This window comes from Micropterus dolomieu, linkage group LG11 (assembly GCF_021292245.1).
Source record: "Micropterus dolomieu isolate WLL.071019.BEF.003 ecotype Adirondacks linkage group LG11, ASM2129224v1, whole genome shotgun sequence".
Taxonomy (NCBI): Eukaryota; Metazoa; Chordata; class Actinopteri; order Centrarchiformes; family Centrarchidae; genus Micropterus; species Micropterus dolomieu.
In genome coordinates, this window is record NC_060160.1 from 21,523,845 (window position 1) to 21,530,011 (window position 6,167).

The 6,167-nt window shown below is 37.4% G+C and overlaps 1 protein-coding gene across 1 annotated transcript in view; it reads left to right on the plus strand.

Annotated features, from left to right (window-relative positions):
* The first annotated feature begins 4,236 nt into the window (after positions 1–4,236).
* sertad4 (SERTA domain containing 4) overlaps positions 4,237–6,167 on the plus strand; it is a 21,162-nt gene continuing 19,231 nt past the window's right edge. Inside the window, exon 1 of the mRNA XM_046063666.1 lies at positions 4,237–4,721. The gene's annotated coding sequence lies outside the window, so the exon portion shown is untranslated. The remainder of the gene's footprint in view (positions 4,722–6,167) is intronic.

The window sequence follows — 6,167 nt, forward strand, 5'->3', positions numbered from 1 at the left end:
TGTCAGTTATTCTCTTTTACCTGCTCTGGTGCTAATAAGTGCTGTGGCTGCATGCACAGAATCCCTTGCCTTACGGTTTAGTCAGTTAATAAATTTCTTTTTCAGTGGACCCGGTACAGAAACAGACATAGTCACACCTCAGAGCACACAGACCTGCATCTATAATTACAGAAAGCACACACAGCACCACTCAACCTCACTGAAGGGAATTCAAACTTTAAGTAATGTTTTATAGGAGCCACAGTGTGCATTGACAAACTTGCAGAATGTCTACAGGCCGGTGGGTTGTATTTTGAGCCGTGGCCACTTTCTCGTGGCATTTCATTTACAGACAACAGAAAATACATAGACTCTTTACTGTGCCTGTGTTTGTGGTGAAAGCTAGCTTTGTGCAGTGTGTGTGTGTCTGTGTGTGTGTGTTGACTGGAGAGGTACAGTAAAGGGGGCGTGTGGGGGGCTGTGATATAAGTAGTTGTTGCATTTTCTTGTTGGGTGTGAGTAAAAGTAACCAACTTCTTGATTGTCTGCCATATACTTTATATAAAGTAAATGTTTTCTTATCTATTTTTGTATCAATAATGGAGAAGAAAATGTGTCAGGACAGTTAAATAGTGACTCAAATATTAACCCAATGCTGTTCTAGATTGCTACTATTGTTTATTCTGTTATTTAGTTTTATGTTTTAGAGGAGAAAATAACACAGTTATGTATAATAGCTTTGGTCCTCTTTTCATTCCCTTCTCTAAAACCAGAAAGGGATGTGACAGAGACCTGCAGAGCTCATCTCTAACAATCTGTCAAGACTCCACAGCTTTGATGCTTTTTAACAGTGTGAAACAAAAGCACAGCCTTTATAGCACAACAGTGAAACACACCATGTAAAAGATAGCTTGGCAGTAACTCACTTGTAGATTTAGAGGTCCATAAACACAATTTGAATCCTAAATTGCATTTGATTTCACTTTATTAAATTAATTATATGACGCCATTTATGAATATAACTAGCTTTTAAGTGTGATCTTTTATTAGTAGGAGTGTGATTGCAGCCATTTTCATATTAACAGTTAAGAAGTTATATATATTGTGTATTTTGAATTTTTACCTCGATAATGAACATTGGTAACAATAAAGTTCGTCAGCAACTCTTCACAAAATAAATAGTAGAAAGAATTAGCAACTGGAAATTGAAAATGTATTGAAAATATACACTCACACTTTCCTTAGAGCACCACACATCCTATTATTAATGTGAATAAAGTGCCACTTAATGTTAAAACCAAGTCTTGTTTTTAAACTACGGAAGCAAAAAAAGACCAAAAGGATATGATTCTAGCAAGCAAATGAATACCAAGATGTGAAATTTAACTGTTACTTAATTTTAATTTATAGCTTTGAAACATTTTATTGTGAAAACACACTATCTGAATTTGTGTTGTTTAAATTCCCTGTTTAATTTTTTTACAGGATAATTTCAAGTAGAATCAGAACCTTGATTTTAAATGGGTTTTAGGGTTCACAAATCCAGATGGTGTTTTGAATATTAAAGAAAAACTATATTCTTGTTGCTCAAATTCTGCAGGTCATTTTCAGATCTAAAAATTCAAGTAAAGTAAAAAAAACAAACAAACAAAAAATTGGATTGGAAAAGTCTTACATCAAAATTCAAGATGCAAAATTAAAACTTCTGGGCTACCAATTCTTGATCCTATTAATTCAGTGGTATTTAAATGTCAACAATAAGTATTCAGTAGTTAATTTTTACAATAAGTACTCAGCAGCTCTCAAAATTCACATTATTATGGCTTTTCTTTGCTTCCGTACAAACAACACAAAGACCAATTAGAACAATATTCTAGCCCATTGCTCTGCTAATCTTTTACAAGCTGTGTTCCACTAATAAGGTTTTTAAAACAATGCTTTTCAGTATTGTTTCTTTTGCTTTCATTTTCATGACACATTTGGAAAAATCTTCTGGTTTTAATGCTTTAGTGCTTTTTTTCTTTTTAGTTTGGAAACTACCTATGCCACAGACGGCATTGGTGCCTTACTAGTTTTTCACTCAGCAACCTTGTGTCACAGTGTCTTAAAGTAATTGTAAATGAACTTTTCTTCTGTACTTCAGAGTTTGATTTGTAAAATGTCTTAAAATTGATTTATGATAGAGAGAATTTATATGTGATGATGATATTGTTTTAAAAAGAAAAAAAAAACATGTTTGTGTTGGAGCAGTTTTTTGTACCACATCTCATTACATCGTTGTGTGGATTTTAACATATTGTCATTCACCCTACAGCAACTACAAAATGTGTTGATATGAACAAACATCTACAGTGTTGAGCCCTCTCACACTGTGAGGGTTTGGGTTTTTGTTCAGTTTTGAGTTAGATATATAAGTCCATTGCTTACTCCGCATCGCCACAAACCAACCAACAGGTGGAGCAAATATTGCATTTTACTGCTTATTTGGATGTGTTTGACAAATACCTTCCTGGTTTGGCAACTCCTGAATTTGACATTTTCTTAGTTAAATTCAAAACTATGAGAATTCATATGAATTCATATGGGTGCTACAAAGTTTGTCTTTGATAGCAGGTTGCCGGTGGGGAGTTGCTGACATGTACAGGGGTGGCTCATTTGAAAACATAGTATTTTTGCCCTGTGGGTAGAAGTAACTACTGAACTGTCAAAAGTAAATAAGATTCAAGGCCAACAAATATTTCGGAATGAAAAGGGTTTTGTAGAATTGTGGGATTTTGGGGAAATAATGAAAATGGCATTAGTTCACTCGTAATTACAGACATGGAAAATACAAAAAGATGTACAGCTGGATGTTCATTATATCCATTATACCTTCCTTATTTGAGTCCAAATGTGATCTTGTAGTTTCTTTTCCTTCAGATGTGTATTTTAAAAGTATAAAGGCACTTCAGGGGACACTTATGAGCAATGTTTCCTCTTAGGCTGATCATTTTGTGAGCGACATATTATCACACAGACAGATAATAACTTTCAAGTATAGGTTTTTGTTCCACTCTGCAGAGACCTTGCTGTGATGTAGGTCTGAATGATTCGACGCCCCTGCTCTGTGTGATCTGAATCTTTCAGTGGTAGTTTTAGCTATTGGGGAGAGAAAACGGTAAAGAGAGAGAAAACAAGATCAGAGATGGAAGGTTTTTACAATTAACTGTGTTCTCCAGCACATTCCACCGCTGAACACAGAACAAAGCGCTCAGGGGAGAAAATAAGATTCAGTGGCTGCTGCTGAATCAAAGGGGAAATGCATGACAGATGAGAGGGTTTTGCTCCCTCCCCTCTCTTTGTCGGTCACATCCCTGCAGAGCAGATCTCCAACACACAACCAGTCTAAGAAAAGTGTTAGATTGCCTTCAAGTGCTGTCGGGAATATGACAATTATGAATTTACTGCACAGGCTCGAAAAAAAGGTATTGATGTGACATTTAGTAGACTAATAAAAAAAATGAACACATAGGCTAATAAAAAGATTGTTAAGCAAGTAGCCTACACAGTAAAACTGGTGATGGATGGCTATGTAAATAGCTTGATGGCTGAGTAATAGTATTAAGTGGGCGTACAAACATACCAGAAATCAATTAGCCTAACGATTATTAATGAAACATAATTAAAGCTAAAATCATTAGTCAGTTAAATAGTAGAATTTTGATTAGCAGTCCATTGCTATGGAATATTTTTGAGTTTTGGACTGATGGTCGAACCAAAGAAGACATTCAGATTTTTTACTGACCAAACTATAGTTTAATTGATGAATTAAGAATATTTGGTAAATTAAGTGATCATTTAAAAATAATGTTAGTTGCAGTCCCAATTTTGATAAATTCTGATCGATTGATTCATTGTTTAAACATAAAAAAAAAAATCTAAATATCAAAATTCCCTGATTCTAGCTTTATAAATGTGTAGATGTGCGGCTGGTGTTACATGATACAAAATGAAATATCATTCAACTATGGAAATAGTTATGACATTTTGTAGACCAAACAATTGGTCATTTAATCGAGAAAATAACAAATTAGTTGACGATGAAAATAATGGTTAGTTGTAGCCAAGCAGCCAAGCTCAACAGGAGCATCAATTCAAAAGATGCCCCAATAAGTCACCGACTGTTCAAACAGGCTACAACTTCAGAACCGAGAGTGTGGAAAGTTCCGAGCAGCACCTGAACTCCTCAGCAGTAGTTGGAGGGGACGGAGCTGCGAGCCTGGTGTTGTTTTCTCCACCGCACATTCATTGCCAACTGTCAACCCAGGCGAAACGGCGTGAGCTGCGCGGGACCTTCTGCATGGGAACCCACCCTGAATGGACTACCATACCACCAAAAGAACCCCAAGCCCACCTTTGTATTTCACTGAGGAAAAGAAAAACAACAGCTGTCTACATTTGCTACTGAGGAAAGCGCGTAGGGATGCTTTGCGCGGGTATAGTGAGAGCTACGCGCGCGCTTAATGGTTAGTATTTAGACAAGTAGCTAATTAACTAGTAATTACGTAAGTGGTATTTAAACCGCCAGTGTGTTTCTTGTCTGCTGCTAGTAGGCTAAAATTAGAACAACGCGCTGCCAACGGAAGACACGGTAGTATTTATTCAGTAGGAGTTTTTCATATTTCATCAACGCGCCTTGGATTTCAGTCGTTGTCACAAAGCAAGTGTGGAGCCGAGGAAGAGGTCAGAACAATTCAAGACAGGTAATGTAACGTTGCTTTAGTCAAATGTGTCAACATGTTTTGTCTTTGAGTTTAACGTCCAGTGGCTTTAGCAGTGAAAAGTAGCAGCCTGATAATATCATTTTTGCTGTAAGTTATTCCTTAACGCTGTTTCTCTCTCACACAGGTTTTTATATGATTTGACAAATGTTTGTCTTTGTCTCCATGATGTAATAATTAATAAAACCTTTAAGTATTTGGACTCAAACTCAAGTGTAACGTTAAGTTGTTGAGGCCCATCCTTCATATGCCATTCAATGAAATCACATTGAGAGGTAAACATTAACTTAAGTTAAGGCTATTTAAAAGAAAATATGAATTGCATATCAAATTAATTACTACTTGTATTACATTTTTTTTTTAAAAATCAGTCAAGTAAAGTGAACACTGATGATACAAACTTGACACGCAGGCCAATAAAACATAGCAGATACCTAAAATGTAATGTTTTGTTAATGGGTATTCTGTTGATTTAAAAAAAATTGTTTCAGTCAAAGCAAAGTGGTTCATTTACTTAATCTCTTAACCGGACTGATTAAATTATTGGATAAACTAGTAGTAGAACGATTTGATCTGATACTGCAGGATTAATGAGAATCAGGGCAGTCAATAGCTCACAAGTATGACATGACAGAGACCCTGGTCTAACACATTATGCAGGCTGACATAACCAGCCCCCCTCCTGGCATCCATCCAGCCTCACTTCATTATTTTGTGGGGGACTGCTCTTGGCTGCAAATCCCGAAGTGGTGGTTGCCTGTATTACTGCTGCCTTGTGAAAGGAAGGGGGTTTAGACGATTTAGCTGAATTTTGAGCTTCTGTTGTAATTCTCTCATTGATGTCATGTCTGTGCTGCCTTAGACTTAGTGTCACGAGCATCGACTCGCTCAGAGCGGACCATTAACACCCTGTTAGCCTCAAAGAGGATTAAAAAAATTCAAACATAGCAAGTCTTATGGAGTGAGGGCAATAAATGTACAATATCTCCCCTCCGGCTCTCTCTGTCTGTCGCTGCCCTTTTGGTGAAAGAAAGGCTTCGAGCGCAGTGGGTTGGTAATAGTGTTGGATGCGCTTCACCTCGACTCTGTGCCAACAACATCCGGAGTCACTTGCCAGGAATTCCACCTTTGGTATTTGTTTCCCTTGGAGGGAAAAGTGTCTTACGTAGAATATAGTGAGATACGCAACAGGGAGGAACATCCAGCTCAGATTAAACACACCAGAGAAGAGGGACTGTAACAAGAGGAAGCGCCCTGGCGTTGCAGCATGGTGGACGGGTTCCTGGCGTCTAGCTTGGGCAAATCCGATGCCAGATTCCTTCTCTTTGCCTCCTGCCAACGCCAACCACCCCTCCGTCTTTATCAAAAGCCCTCGCTGCGATTTCTCTCTTCCAGTTCTGTCGCGGCACTATCAATCATATCTTGCTC